This window comes from Globicephala melas, chromosome 4 (genome assembly GCF_963455315.2).
Source record: "Globicephala melas chromosome 4, mGloMel1.2, whole genome shotgun sequence".
NCBI classification, from domain to species: Eukaryota; Metazoa; Chordata; class Mammalia; order Artiodactyla; family Delphinidae; genus Globicephala; species Globicephala melas.
The window spans coordinates 13,767,669-13,784,054 of record NC_083317.1 but is presented as its reverse complement, the minus strand read 5'-3'; the positions used below and the strand labels follow the sequence as shown (position 1 = coordinate 13,784,054).

At 40.1% G+C, this 16,386-nt stretch overlaps 1 pseudogene; it reads left to right on the top strand.

Annotated features, from left to right (window-relative positions):
• The first annotated feature begins 1,520 nt into the window (after window positions 1-1,520).
• LOC115865841 (14-3-3 protein gamma-like) lies at window positions 1,521-3,135 on the top strand (annotated as a pseudogene).
• The last annotated feature ends 13,251 nt before the right edge of the window (window positions 3,136-16,386 follow it).

Below are 16,386 nucleotides of genomic sequence, written 5' to 3'. Positions count from 1 at the left end.
GTCCAAACCACTCTGAAAATGAATCTGGCCTCTGTACTCTGACACTGAATTAAACCTCAGAGACAGAGTTTTGGTTGAAGTAGAAAAAAAAATAGCTTTATTGCTTTGCCAGGCAAAGGGGGCCAGAGCGGGCTAATGCCCTCAAAACTGTGTGTTCCCCCTTGGAGAGGGTAGTGAGAAGTTTTATAGTAATGGGTAAAGAGAGAGTGATCAGTTCATGGACATTCTTCTGGCTGGTTGGTTGTGAGGTAAGTAGGAATCAGCATCATCAACCTTCTGGTTCCAACAAGTCTGGGGTCTCTGTGCTTGTGGGCAGCATACCATTAACTTCTCCCACCTTGTGGGGATTTCAGTATCTGCAAAACAGCTCTAAGATACTGTTAAGTATGTCCCTTGGTGGGGAGCCAAGACCCTGCCCCAAGGCTGCACTATTGTTTCTTTTTTTTCTTTTTTCCTTGCAGTACGCGGGCCTTCCACTGCCGTGGCCTCTCCCATCGCGGAGCACAGGCTCCGGACGCACAGGCTCAGTGGCCATGGCCCAGCCGCTCCGCAGCATGTAGGATCCTCCCGGACTGGGGCACGAACCCGTGTCCCCCACATAGGCAGGCGGACTCCCAACCACTGCGCCACCAGGGAAGCCCTATTGTTTCTTTTGACTGTTCCTCCCTTGTCTCTGGATCCCCTCCTTTCCCTACCTACCTTCTCGGTTTCACAACTCCATTCTTGTGGGCCACTGAGAGGAGGTTTCTTTCTTCATTGGACAGTGGCTCATTCAGCTCTGCCATGGCCATGTTGTCATAGCGCTCTGCCAGCCTGGCTTTCTGCACTAGTTGCTCGTGGTCCACCATTTTAATGGGCTGGGTTGGGCCGGGCCAGAAGACCCGGGCAGACTAAAGGGCTCGGAAGGCAGCTGCAGTGCAGCTGGAGTCCCTGTGCCAGTGGGCCCAACCCATGAAGCAAGTGGCTGAGGGGATGGTGGCAGCATAGAGGCCCAAACTAATTTTTTTATGAGAGAAAAAAAGAAGACTAAATGGCAAAGTTTGTTCCCTTACATGTTATTTGCACGTTATTTTCCAATTTCTGGGCCTCCTTCATCTTTCTGATCTCTAAGGAAACTATATATTATTTATAGAAATATGAAGTTATAAAATAAAAAATTAAAATAAATAATTAGATATGACTCTTTCTTTCTAAAAATGAAGCTCACTAATATTCTCATGATAAGGGGTTGGAATCACCCTACTTAACCATTTACATCAAAACTAATTTAAAAAATACCAGCAATAGAAATATATCATATAATATTAATAATGGTTTCAGATAGAATCTTATAATATAAAAACTGGTTTAACACTCTAATTTCACAGATAATGAAACCAAGACTTAGAGAATAGTGTTCCAAATAGTTCCATGAGTGGCAAAGCCCAGGCTAGAACCTAGAACCTAGAACCTTTCATCTCCATCTCTCACTTTCCATTGTACCACACTCTTTGTTACATTTTTATAGATGTGGTATGAACATGGGTAAAAGCAAGAGGTATTTCATTTTCATAATGGAAGAATGACAATTCTCCTTTGCTTTCTCTGTTGGTGAGCTTCCTAATTTTGACTTCTGATCTGTATGCTGAATGGCATTTCCTTTCCTCTTCGCTGGAATTCAAAGGGCTAAAATTAGCAAGTGAAAACTTGAAGCAACATCCACTTATTCTCAATGAGATTACAGTCAAGATGCTTGTTGCATTGATTAAAAGATGTAACTCTAAGAGGAAAGAGCAAAAATAAGTCCAAAAGTTCTAGAGTGGAAAACTGAGAGACTCCAGAACAAGATGATACTTGTGCCATAAACCCCATCTGCAGCACAGTGCCATACAATCTGGAGAGAACCCCTAACTCCCAGTTTCTCCCTGAAGAGTTGATACTCTTGTATCAACTGTGGGCCTCCTGGGCACAAAAGTCTTTCTGTGTCCCCTATTTCTTTGATTACAGGAAATAGGCTTCATTCAGCCTCCATGACCTACACTGAGTTCCAATGGGCAGGTTCAAACAAGTTGCTAATTAGGGAAGGGAGGGGGATCCAGAGACAAGGGAGGAACAGTCAAAAGAAACAGTAGTGCAGCCTTGGGGCAGGGTCTTGGCTCCCCATCAAGGGACACACATCACAATATCTTAGAGCTGTTTTGCAGATACTGAAACCCCCACCAGGTGGGAGAAGTTAATGGTATGCTGCCCACAAGCACAGAGACCCCAGACTGGTTGGAACCAGAAGGTTGATGATGCTGATTCCTACTTACCTCACAACCAACCAGTCAGAAGAATGTCCAAGAGATGATCACGCCCTCTTTAAACCATTATTATAAAACTCCTCACTATGTCCTTCAGGCCAGGACACACAGTTTTGAGGGCATTAGCCCACTGTGGTCCCCTTTGGCAAAGTAATAAAGCTATTCTTCTCTACTTCACTCAAAACTCGGTCTCCAAGATTTAATTTGGTGTTGGGGTACAAAGACCAGATTCTGCTTCAGTTGAGGCACACCATTCTTCCTGGACGGTCATTATTAGCACTAAGCAGAAGACGTCTGTAAATGGTAATGAGAAAAAGATAGAGATTGTCCATGCTTACCGGGAAAAAAAGGAGGAGTTGGAGGTGGTATGTCAGGATGTGCTGAGCCTGCTGGATAACTACCTGATCAAGAATTTCAGTGAGACCTAGTGTGAGAGCAAAGTGTTTTACCTGAAGATGAAAGGGGACTATTACTGCTACCTGGACGAATTCACCACTGGAGAGAATAGGGCGACCATTGTGGAGTCATCTGAGAAAGCCTATAGCAATGCCCATGAGATCAGCAAGGAGAACATGCAGCCCACTCACCCCATTAAATTAGGCTTGGCCCTTAACTACTCCATTTTCTACTATGAAATCCAGAGTGCCCCAGAGCAAGCCTGCCACTTGGCCAAGACTGCTCTCGATGACACCATCACCGAGCTCTAGACGCTCTCAACAGGACTCCTACGGGGACTCCACACTCATCATGCAGCCCTTCTGCAACCTCTTGCTCTAGACAAGTGATCAGCAAGACCATGACGGGGGAGAAGGCAACAATTAAGGCCCCCAGGTGGACTGGCAGGGCACGCTGATGTTACTACTGCAGTCTTTATTTTTTACCATGAGTTGAGTGTTGGGTGGGGGAGGGTAAGGGAGGGATGACCTTGCTAGGGAAAAACCCATGACCTGTGCTGTCTTTGATCGCCTCTTTGACAATTTTGCTAAAATTCCACTAGTGGAAAGTCAGGCTAGCTGTGCTTGTATTGGAATAGCAGCCTCACATTGGCATATGGGCTGTTATGTAGCTTAATGCAAGTGGAGCTGTCTTTAACTTATTGCTAGAGAACAGGGTTTTAAGATGAAAAGAATACTTAAATGGAATGGCCCTTGTTCAATAAGTCTTGTGGTTCCAGTAAGGATTTTGGGTACTTTCTATCTCATCTGTTTTAGCTGTGCATTTTTTTTAGGGTATACTCTACCACAGGGGTCCACAGCATTTTTGACACCAGAGACTGGTTTTGTGGAAGACAATTTTTCCACTGATGGGGGGTAGGGAAGGACGATGGTTCAGGCGGTAATGCGAGCAATGGGGAGCGGCAGATGAAGTTTTGCTCACTTACCTGTCACTCACCCCCTGCTGGGCGGCCTGGTTCCTAACAGGACCGGTACCGGTCCACAGACCAGGGCCTGGGAACCCCTGCTCTACCAGACATGGAATAGTTTAAAACCCAAGCTGATAGACTTTGAACATGATGTATATTTATCCTTGTGGTTTAGGCCTTGCCAGTTTTCACAAGTTTCTACTCAGTTGACAATATTGACACTGAATTGCCATTTATAGTATTTCTACATTATAGCCATATGTAACATCAAGCCACTGATTGTGTATTTTTCTTTATTTTGGCTTTTACATCCTCCTTAGTCAGCCTTATCCAGGTTGGTTTTACTGTTATCTGTCTCCTAGGCCAGAAGACTTGCCTGAGGAGAATCAAAGCTACTTTTTAAAGGTTTTGGTTAATAGGTGCTTGGCAGATGGCTGTGGAATTTTTGTGCTTCTTTCTTCTTAATTAAATCCACCACAAAAATTGTTAATCACTTTAATAGAAACGTTAAACACCACAAAAATAGAGAAAATTCAGGTCTGTATCTCATTTCTTGTGTTGATATTTCCACGGAAATCCTGATTTTTAAGCTGCTCCTTCCTCTGGGATTACACTGCTGTTTCAATCCTCACTTGAGTCTTCCCCACTGTACCTTATGCTGACGGAACTGACTAGGGTAGATTGAAAAGCTGTTGGATTGTAGAAGTTGGCGGTCATTTTGAGAGAGTTCATGGTGCAGTGTGTGAAAATTCAGGTGCTAGGAGCTTACTGGTAGAAAAATCCTATAGGAAGAGTTCATAAACATTCTGTCCAATTTCAGAGCCTTGTAAGTGTGTCAGTTTTTCCTCCCTGAAAACACTCCTTCCCCAAATAATTGTTGTAGGAAAATAAACTAAAATCATTATCAGATAATAAATACTTAACTCCTATTTGACCAAAACTTTTACTATGTATTTTTTTTCTTCTTAATGAAAGCGTAGAAGCTGGAGACTGATTTCTCTTATGCCATCTGTGCATGTTTTAGAATTGTAGGAAACCACAATGCTATTTCCACAAGTTTGTTTCAGTGAGCCTTAGGTCCTTCCTTCTCATTTTGGATAAGTCTTTCTAAACACATGACCTATTGCATATGCGTTCAGCCTTTTTTATTAAGATCAGTAACAGCATGAACTCCCAAGATAGGGAGCGACACCAGATTCGTTTGTCTCTTTGTTTTATTTAGGCAAGGAAAGGAATGAGTAATGATTGAGGAAAACCTGACAGCTGTTTTTGCTAAAACCAAATTGGAGCTTCCAATTGTGAAATGCACACGCTGACCAGGATCCAGGTGACAGTGAAATAGAAGAATGTGACAATGTTCTGTCACGTGGCACAGTTTACCCAGCATGACTTTCCTTAGAAGGTCCTGTGCATATACTAGAGAGAAAGTCCCAACCAACCAAACCTACCAGAAGAACTAGCAGAAGAGAGTTTTACAGCTTCTGTGCCCTAACAGGAGTCTTAAGTCAATACCATGGATGGGAACAGATTTGGGGGGTAGGTGGGGCTTTCCTTAATTTATCTTCATGTCCAGTGAGCAATGTTGTGTCCTTCCTTGTAGCATTTGGAAATGATTTACTTGAATTACAAAACCCATTTTTCTTTTAAATTTCAGCTTCAGCTGTGGTTGCTTTTTAGAATAATGCAAGGTAAAACCATATCTGAGGGACTTCCCTGGTGGCACAGTGGTTGAGAGTCCGCCTGCCGATGCAGGGGACACGGGTTCGTGCCCCGGTCTGGGAAGATCCCACATGCCGCGGAGCGGCTGGGCCCATGAGCCATGGCCGCTGAGCCTGCGCGTCCAGAGCCTGTGCTCCGCAATGGGAGAGGCCACAACAGTGAGAGGTCTGCATACCGCAAAAAAAAAAAAAAAAAAAAAAAAACCATATCTGAGGGCTAAAAATGAAGAGGGAATGGGAGGAGACGATATTTAAACAGTTTGAATGGTTTCTTTTCTTTTCTTTATTTTTAAAGAAATGCGCTTGTCTATGATGATGTCTCTCCAGTGAAAGGATTACTCCTCCATTACTCTCTTGATACAATATTGTGCATGTTGTATGTCTATACAGTGGCTTGAAATTTATTAACTTATACTGTACGTGTTTTGTATTCCTATGACAAAAAAATTGTCTTCAAAATTTTTAAAGTTTTCTTTATTTAATTTTTCCTCTTGAGGGTAAAGTTTGCTCTTCCAAATAGTGATTGTAACAAATTGATCTATTTTGGAAGTTGCTACAGTGACATGCAGTTATATATTTTGTTTTTAAAGGGGAGAGGGAGTAAAAGAAACACCAGTGTTAGCTTAATCTTAATGTCTGGTGTTTGTCATGGTGAAATTATAACTATTACAGTGCAGGAGAACAATGAATATGTTCTCTGAGGCTTTGTGCTTTTTGTCAAGTTATGCAGTGAACTATTTCTAAGGTCTATTCAGTGATTATTTTTCCAAATCCGTGTTTCTCTAAGAAATCATTTCACACATGAACCATTCTTAGCAGTTTTCCTCAGTGGTGGAATATCATGAATGTGAGTCATTATGTAACTGCCCTACATTGAGCAAATAAACTTACAGATCTGAAAAAAAGAAATTTTTAATTAATAAATAAATTTGGTTCTATGGTACTTTCAATTATGTTTTGTTGAATTTATCTGTAAGTGTTAAATTCTTCTATTACCTTGGATAACAAAGATGAAGGGCATAAATTCATGGGATTGGGAAGGGCAGCTCTTATTGATAGTTGTATCTTTAGCTCCAAGCGTAGTACCTGGGATACATTAGATGGGCATTAACTATTTGCAAAATGAAAAAATAAGTAAACTTCAGAGATGCTGGGAAGGGGATTTAATGAAAGAACAAATTCCAGATGATGACATTGGATGTTGTGATGTCTGATTATAGATCTTTAAATATAAAGGTCAAAGAAGGCTTTGAAGATAGCATAATCATCCTGTAGAATCCAAACTGCACAGAAATCAAATGAAAACATCTTTAATTAGTATCAGAAATTATCCTCAAGTTTTACACAATTAAAATGGATGAGAGGTTTTTTTTTCATGCAATTTAATCTACCCAGTGAGATTGGTGCACCTCTATGTGGTTTGCCCAACCCATCACTGAGGGTATATAAAAGTCCCAAGGAAGCTGGTGATAGTCATACTTAGGAAACTTGCCCTTGATATGCAAACAACTCTACAGTTCCTAACACCATGAGTTACTATGGCAGCTACTACAGAGGTCTGGGCTAGGGATATGGCTATGGCTGTGGCTAGAGAAGTGGCAGCTTCTGCAGACTGAGCTATGGCTGAGGCCATGGAGGCTACAGATACAGCTGTTGCCGCCCATCATGCTATGGAAGATATGGATTCTCTAGCGTCTACTGCAAGAGTGAACTCATTCTTCTAACCACAGGAATCATCATATCATCCTGATTTAGTTCTACATTCATGTGCTTTTGTCCCCATACAACAGTGTGTAGCTGCTTTCTTGATAAAACCAGTAGAGGATGACATGCGAGCTCTTCAAAATCAGGACTCATTTCCGGCAGCAAACACCAGAAGCAGGAACAGCAGCAAAGGGAATGATCTGGAATCTCACCTTTCAAGCTGTTCAGCCCTCTCTTTCCTTTTAATATACCAAGATGTTACGAACTCCCATATTTCAATAAACTAATTTCAATAGCAGAGCAAACATATAGTTTCGTCTCCATTCATTTATTTTACAGAACTAGACCTAAGTTCTCTGGGGACAGGTGACTACGATTGCTTATTCATCATTGTATGCTCTGTGCTCATGACAATACCTAGTACATATAAGGCAGTCAAATATTGTTTGCAGATTAAGAAACTTGTTCATGGTTTTCTATAATATAGAGCCTTTTTTGTTTTTTTTTTTTTTTGCGGTACGCGGGCCTCTCACTGTTGTGCCCTCTCCCGTTGCAGAGCACAGGCTCCAGACATGCAGGCTCAGCGGCCATGGCTCGGCATGTGGGATCTTCCTGGACTGGGGCACGAACCCATGTCCCCTGCATCGGCAGGCGGACTCTCAACTACTGCACCACTAGGGAAGCCCTAGAGCATTTTTAATTTTCCCAATAATTATCTGGAACCTCATCCTAATTTTGGAATCATGACGTCTGTTCACTGACCCTATTTCTTCCCCCCCACACCCACACATTACCGTTGAACATCTCTCCCCCAGGTATAATTTCTGTTTGTCCCAGGAGCTTAAAAATACCTCAACAGTTCCATAGTTGAGTAGCACTCTATATGTTCCCCTTACGGAGTCAGGCAGAATACCTTGCAATTTGTCAAAAAGCATAAGTTAAAAATTGTTTGCTGTCAAAGCAAGACATAGGGTAGGAAAAGATATTTGCAAAATATATCACTGGCAAACTTGTGCTCCTGGGCACCACTGGAAACAACCCAAATGTTTGTCAACAGTAAAATAGAAAAATAAATTGTCGTATATTCTTACAAAAGAATACTACATGGCAATGACAATCACCAATCTAGAGTAACATCTAGAGCTTGCTGCGTGTTCTGGAGCTACAAGCAACGATCTGGATAAATCTCATAACCACAGTGTTAAGTGAGGGAACCCAGGCATAATAGGATAGAATATGAGCCTATTTATTTACATTCCTAGATAGAAAAACCTAGAACACGGGGTTAGCAGTCAGAATAGTGGTCACCTTTGAGGAAGTGGTATCTGGGATAGGACCTGAGTGGGGTCTTCTAAGGTGCTGGAAATATTGCATTTTTTTAACCCATGGGTTTTTCAAATGCTCTCATTGTGATAAGTCATTGAGCTGACATAGTTTTGTGTATTTTTCTGCATGTCTGTTATATTCCAATTGAAAATAGTTAAAAATTGATAACACTGTACGATTTAAAACGAGTCAGCTAAGAACAGACAGTTCAAATTATTTACCAGACTCTTTTTTGAGTACCTACTCTGTATCCTTACAGGCTAGGATATATGGGAGTTTCAAATGACATTGCTTTTTGTGTTAAGACACTCAAAATCTAGCCATCTCTAGTAGAGGTATATGTGGGAGAGGGAGGCATGAGAAGGAGGTGATGAGTTCCTGCTCTAAAATCTAGGAGAGAATTAGGGAAGTTTTTCCTCATTACCTATGCTCCAACTTTAGGGTATCGACACATGTTTGGTATCTTTACTTTAATCACAGAACTAATCATACATGAAGGAATAAGAGAAAAATTTAAACAGTAACTACAGAAAAAATGAAGTGAAGCACCTGAATTAAGAAACCTTCTTACCTATTTGTTTCTCTTTTTAGTTTGTATTGCAAGTACATTCTGCTCGATGAATACTGATTTTATTTGCATGCATTAATGTTCTGCTGGTGATATAAGTAGGGGATGGGTATTATTAGCTGAGAAAAAAATGTACAAAAAAATTCTACAGGGAATTCCCTGGAGGTCCAGTGGTTAGGATTCCACGCTTCCACTGCAGAGGACCTGGGTTCCATCCCTAGTCAGGGAATTAGGATACTACAAGTCACACGGCATGGGCAAAAAATAAAAAAAAAGTAAAAACTTCTAGAAAGAACATTAATAGAACTTCAATGGGAATTTTGATGCCTAAAAGTTGTTCTAGAATGATTTTTTAAATTATATAGTAGGCTAAATTATCCTTTGATATTGTCTGAGAAAAGCTGTTATACTGTTGTGGAAGATACAAATATATTGAAGAAAATGGTGTCCGCCATTCTTTGAATTAACTTTAAGAGTAATTTATTCACTCTATTAAAGAGGTTTGGAAAAGTAAAGCTATAAAGTTAATGTTCTTTGTGTCACTGAAAGCTATTTTAGTTAGGTATTAATAATTTTCAAATAAAGCCTTTAGTGTTTCCATAGTGTGCCTGATGGATTTGGAATAGCAGTTCAGAGCTTTAACAAACTTGATGTGGATGTCAAGCCTTCCGCATCCTATTGAATATGTCTGAAAAATGTATATGGAAAAACAATGACTTGGTAACCAAGAGTTACTCATGGGGACTGTTCAATGAAGGTCACCACAAATCTTGCCAGGCAGTTTCTTTTTTTTCTTTTTTTCTTTTTTTTTTTTTTTTACATCTTTATTGGAGTATAATTGCTTTACAATGGTGTGTTAGTTTCTGCTTTATAACAAAGTGAATCAGTTATACATACACATATGTTCCCATATCTCTTCCCTCTTGCGTCTCCCTCCCTCCAACCCTCCCTATCCCACGCCTCTAGGTGGTCACAAAGCACCGAGCTGATCTCCCTGTGCTATGATGCTACTTCACACTAGCTATCTATTTTACGTTTGGTAGTGTATATATGTCCATGCCACTCTCTCGCTTTGTCACAGCTTACCTTTCCCCCTCCCCATATCCACAAGTCCATTCTCTAGTAGGTCTGTGTCTTTATTCCTCTCTTACCCCTAGGTTCTTCATGACATTTTTTTCTTCTTAAATTCCATATATATGTGTTAGCATATGGTATTTGTCTTTCTCTTTCTGACTTACATCACTCTGTATGACAGACTCTAGGTCCACCCACCTCATTACAAATAGCTCAATTTCATTTCTTTTTATGGCTGAGTAATATTCCATTGTATATATGTGTCACATCTTCTTTATCCCTTCATCCTATGATGGACACTTAGGGTTTTTCCATCTCCTGGCTATTGTAAATAGAGCTGCAATGAACATTTTGGTACATGACTCTTTTTGAATTATGGTTTTCTCAGGGTATATGCCCAGTAGTGGGATTGCTGGGTCATATGGTAGTTCTATTTGTAGTTTTTGAAGGAACCTCCGTACTGTTCTCCATAGTGGCTCTACCAATTCACGTTTCCACCAGCAGTGCAAGAGTGTTCCTTTTTCCCCACACCCTCTCCAGCATTTATTGTTTCTAGATTTTTTGATGATGGCCATTCTGACTGGTGTGAGATGATATCTCATTGTAGTTTTGATTTGCATTTTTCTAATGATTAATGATGTTGAGCATTGTTCATGTGTTTGTTGGCAATCTGTATATCTTCTTTGGAGAAATGTCTACTTAGGTCTTCTGCACATTTTTGGATTGGGTTGTTTGTTTTTTTGTTATTGAGCTGCATGAGCTGCTTGTAAATTTTGGAGATTAATCCTTTGTCAGTTGCTTCATTTACAAATATTTTTTCCCATTCTGAGGGTTGTCTTTTGGTCTTGTTTATGGTTTCCTTTGCTGTGCAAAAGCTTTGAAGTCTCATTAGGTCTCATTTGTTTATTTTTGTTTTTATTTCCATTTCTCTAGGAGGTGGGTCAAAAAGGATCTTGCTGTGATTTATGTCATAGAGTGTTCTGCCTATGTTTTCCTCTAAGAGTTTGATAGTGTCTGACCTTATATTTAGGTCTTTAATCCATTTTGAGCATATTTTTGTGTATGGTATTAGGGAGTGTTCTAATTTCATACTTTTACATGTACCTGTCCACTTTTTCCAGCACCACTTATTGAAGAGGCTGTCCTTTCTCCACTGTACATTCCTGCCTCCTTTATCAAAGATAAGGTGACAATGTATGCGTGGGTTTATCTCTGGGCTTTCTATCCTGTTCCATTGATCTATCTTCTGTTTTTGTGCCAGTACCATGCTGTCTTGATTACTGTAGCTTTGTAGTATAGTCTGAAGGTCAGGAAGCCTGATTCCTCTGGCTCCATTTTTCGTTCTCAAGATTGCTTTGGATATTCAGGGTCTTTTGTGTTTCCATACAAATTGTGAAATTTTTTGTTCTACTTCTGTGAAAAATGTCAGTGGTAGTTTGACAGGGATTGCATTGAATCTGTAGATTGCTTTGAGTAGTATAGTCATTTTCACAATGTTGATTCTTCCAATCCAAGAACATGGTATATCTCTCCATCTGTTTGTATCATCTTTAATTTCTTTCATCAGTGTCTTCTAATTTTCTGCATACAGGTCTTTTGTCTCCTTAGGTAGGTTTATTCCTAGATATTTTATTCTTTTTGTTGCAATGGTAAATGGGAGTGTTTTCTTGATTTCAGTTTTGGAGTTTTCATCACTAGTGTATAGGAATGCCAGAGATTTCTGTGCATTAATTTTGTATCCTGCTACTTTACTAAATTCATTGGTTAGCTCTAGTAGTTTTCTGGTGGCATCTTTAGGATTCTCCATGTATAGTATCATGTCATCTGCAAATAGTGACAGCTTTACTTCTTCTTTTCTGATTTGGATTCCTTTTATTCCTTTTCTTCTCTGATTGTTGTGGCTAAAACTTCCAAAAGTATGTTGAATAAGAGTGGTGAGGGTGGGTAACCTTGTCTTGTTCCTGATCTTAGTGGAAATGCTTTCATTTCTTCACCATTGAGGATGATGTTGGCTATGGGTTTGTCATATATGGCCTTTATTATGTTGAGGAAATTTCCCTCTATGCTTACTTTCTGCGGGGTTTTATCATAAATGGTGCTGAATTTTTTCGAGATTTTTCTCTGCATCTATTGAGATGATCATATGGTTTTTCTCCTTCAATTTGTTAATATGGTGTATCACGTTGATTGATTTGCATATATTGAAGAATCCTTGCATTCCTGGAATAACCCCCACTTGATCATGGTGTATGATCCTTTTAATGTGCTGTTGGATTCTGTTTGTTAGTATTTGGTTGAGGATTTTTGCATCTATGTCCATCAGTGATATTGGCCTGTAGTTTTCTTTCTTTGTGACATCCTTGTCTGGTTTTGGTATCAGGGTGATGGTGGCCTCGTAGAATGAGTTTGGGAGTATTCCTCCCTCTGCTGTATTTTGGAAGAGTTTGAGAAGGATAGGTGTTAGCTCTTCTCTTAATGTTTAATAGAATTCGCCGGTGAAGCCATCTGGTCCTTGGCTTTTGTTTGTTGGAAGATTTTTAATGACAGTTTCAATTTCAATGCTTGTGATTGGTCTGTTCATATTTTCAATTTCTTCCTGATTCAGTCTTGGCAGGTTGTGCATTTCTAAGAATTTGTCCATTTCTTCCAGGTTGTCCATTTTATTGGCATAGAGTTGCTTGTAGTAATCTCTCATGATCTCCTTTATTTCTGCAGTGTCAGTTGTTCTCCTTTTTCATTTCTAATTCTATTGATTTGAGTCTTCTCCCTTTTTTTCTTGATGAGTCTGGCTAATGGTTTATCTATTTTGTTTATCTTCTCAAAGAACCAGCTTTTAGTTTTATTGATCTTTGCTATCGTTTCCTTCATTTCTTTTTCATTTATTTCTGATCTGATCTTTATGATTTCTTTCCTTCTGCTAACTTTGGGGTTTTTTTTTCTTGTTTCTCTAATTGCTTTAGGTGCAAGGTTAGGTTGTTTATTTTAGATGTTTCTTGTTTCTTTAGGTAGGCTTGTATTGTTATAAAATTCCCTCTTAGAACTGCTTTTGCTGCATCCCATAGGTTTTGTGTTGTCGTGTCTCCATTTTCATTTGTTTCTAGATATTTTTTTATTTCCTCTTTGATTTCTTCAGTGATCACTTCGTTATTAAGTAGTGTATTGTTTAGCCTCCATGTGTTTGTATTTTTTACAGAACTTTTCCTGTAATTGATATCTAGTCTCATACCGTTGTGGTCGGAAACAATACTTGATACAACTTCAATTTTCTTAAATTTACCGAGGCTTGATTTGTGATCTAAGATATGATCTATCCTGGAGAATGTTCCATGAGCATTTGAGAAAAATGTGTATTCTGTTGTTTTTGGATGGAATGTCCTATAAATATCAATTATGTCCATATTGTTTAATGTATCATTTAAAGCATGTGTTTCCTTATCTATTTTCATTTTGGATGATCTGTCCATTGGTGAAAGTGGGGTGTTAAAGTGCCCTCTTATGACTGTGTTACTGTCGATTTCCCCTTTTATGGCTGTTAGTATTTGCCTTATGTATTGAAGTGCTCCTATGTTGGGTACATAAATATTTACAGATGTTATATCTTCTTCTTGGATCGATCCCTTGATCATTATGTAGTGTCCTTCTTTGTCTCTTCTAATAGTCTTTATTTTAAAGTCTATTTTGTCTGATATGAGAATTGCTACTCCAGCTTTCTTTTACTTTCCATTTGCATGGAATATCTTTTTCCATCCCCTTACTTTCAGTCTGTATGTTTCTCTAGGTCTGAAGTGGGTCTCTTGTAGACAGCATATATATGGCTCTTGTTTTTGTATCCATTCAGCCAGTCTGTGTCTTTTGGTGGGAGCATTTAATCCATTTACATTTAAGGTAATTATTGATATGTATGTTCCTATTCCCATTTTCTTAATTGTTTTGGGTTCATTATTGTACGTCATTTCCTTCTCTTTTGTTTCTTGCCTCAAGAAGCTTCTTTAGCATTTGTTGTAAAGCTGGTTTGGTGGTGCTGAACTCTCTCAGCTTTTGCCTGTCTGTAAAGGTATTAATTTCTCCATCAAATCTGAATGAGATCCTTGCTTGGTACAGTAATCTTGGTTGCAGGTGTTTCTCCTTCATCACTTTCAGTATGTCCTGCCACTCCCTTCTGGCTTGCAGAGTTTCTGCGGAGAGATCAGCTATTAACCTTATGGGGATTCCCTTGTGTGTTATTTATTGTTTTTCCCTTGCTGCTTTTAATATGTTTTCTTTGTATTTAATTTTTGACAGTTTGATTAATATATGTCTTGGCATGTTTCTCCTTGGATTTATCCTGTATGGGACTCTCTGTGCTTCCTGGACTTGATTAACTATTTCCTTTCCCATATTAGGGAAATTTTCAACTATAATCTCTTCAAATATTTTCTCAGTCCCTTTCTTTTTCTCTTCTTCTTCTGGAACCCCTATAATTCGAATGTTGGTGTGTTTAATATTTTGTAAGAAGTCTCTGAGACTGTCCTCATTTCTTTTCATTCTTTTTTCTTTATTCTGCTCTGCAGTAGTTATTTCCACTATTTTATCTTCCATGTCACTTTTCCCTTCTTCTGCCTCAGTTATGCTGCTACTGATCCCATCTAGAGTATTTTTAATTTCATTTATTGTGTTGTTCATCATTGCTTGTTTCCTCTTTAGTTCTTCTAGGTGCTTGTTAAATGTTTCTTGCAGTTTGTCTATTCTACTTCCAAGATCTTGGATCATCTTTACTATCATTATTCAGAATTCTTTTTCAGGTAGACTGCCTATTTCATCTTCATTTGTTAGGTCTGGTGGGTTTTTATCTTGTTCCTTCATCTGTTGTGTGTTTTTCTGTCTTCTCATTTTGCTTCTCTTACTGTGTTTCAGGTCTGCTTTTTGCAGGCTGCAGGTTCATAGTTTCCATTGTTTTTGGTGTCTGTCCCCACTGGCTAAGGTTGGTTCAGTGGATTGTGAAGGCTTCCTGGTGGAGGAGACTAGTGCCTGTGTTCTGGTGGAGGAGAGGCTGGATCTTGTCTTTCTGGTGGGCAGGTCCATGTCTGGTGGTGTGTTTTGGGATCTGTGGACTTATTATGATTTTAGGTAGTCTCTCTGCTAATGAGTGGCATTGTGTTCCTGTCTTGCTAGTTGTTTGGCATAGGATGTCCAGCACTGTAGCTTGCTGGTCATTGAGTGAAGCTGGGTGCTAGTGTTGAGATGGAGATATCTGGGAGATTTTTGCTGTTTTATATTATGTGGAGCTGGGAGGTCTCTTGTGGACCAGTGTCCTGAAGTTGGTTCTCCCACCTCAGAGGCACGGCACTGACTCCTGGCTGCAGCACCAAGAGCCTTTCATCCACACAGCTCAGAATAAAAGGGAGAAAAAGTAGAAAGAAAGAAAGGAAAAAAGGAAGAAAGAAAGAAAGAAAGGGAGAGAGAGAGAGAAAGAAAGGAAGGAAGGAAGGAAGAAGGAAGAAAGGGAGGAAGGAAGAAAGGAGGAAGGGAGGGAGGGAGGGAAGAAAGAAGAAAGGAAGGAAGGAGGGAAGAAGTAAGGAAGGTAGAAGGGAGGGAGGGAGGGAGGAAGGAGGGAAGGAAAGAAAGAAAGAAAAAGAAAGAAAGAAGATAAAGTAAGATAAAATAAAATAAAGTTATTAAAATAAAAAATAATTATTAAGAAAAAAATTTTTTTAAGAATTAAAAAAACAAAAACGGACAGATAGGGTTTCCCTCGTGGTGCAGTGGTTGAGAGTCCGCCTGCCAATGCAGGGGACACGGGTTCGTGCGCCTGTCCGGGAGGATCCCATGTGCCGCCGAGCGGCTGGGCCCGTGAGCCGTTGTCGCTGAGCCTGCGCGTCCAGAGCCTGTGCCGGAGCCTGTGCTCTGCAATGGGAGAGGCTACAACAGTGAGAGGCCCGCGTACCGCAAAAAAAAAAAAAAAAAAACGGACGGATAAAACCCTAGGACAAATGGTGGAAGCAAATCTATACAGACAAAATCTCACACAGAAGCATACACATACACCCTCACAAAAAGAGGAAAAGGGGAAAAAATCATAAATCTTGCTCTCAAAGTCCACCTCCTCAATTTGGGATGATTCATTGTCTATTCAGGTATTCCACAGATGCAGGGCACATCAAGTTGATTGTGGAGCTTTAATCCGCTGCTTCTGAGGCTGCTAGGAGAGATTTCCCTTTCTCTCCTTTGTTCGCACAGCTCCTGGGGCTCAGCTTTGGATTTGGCCCCGCCTCTGCGTGTAGGTCGCCGGAGGGCGTCTGTTCTTCGCTCAGACAGGACGGGGTTAAAGGAGCCCCTGATTCGGGGGCTCTGGCTCACTGAGGCCGGGGGGAG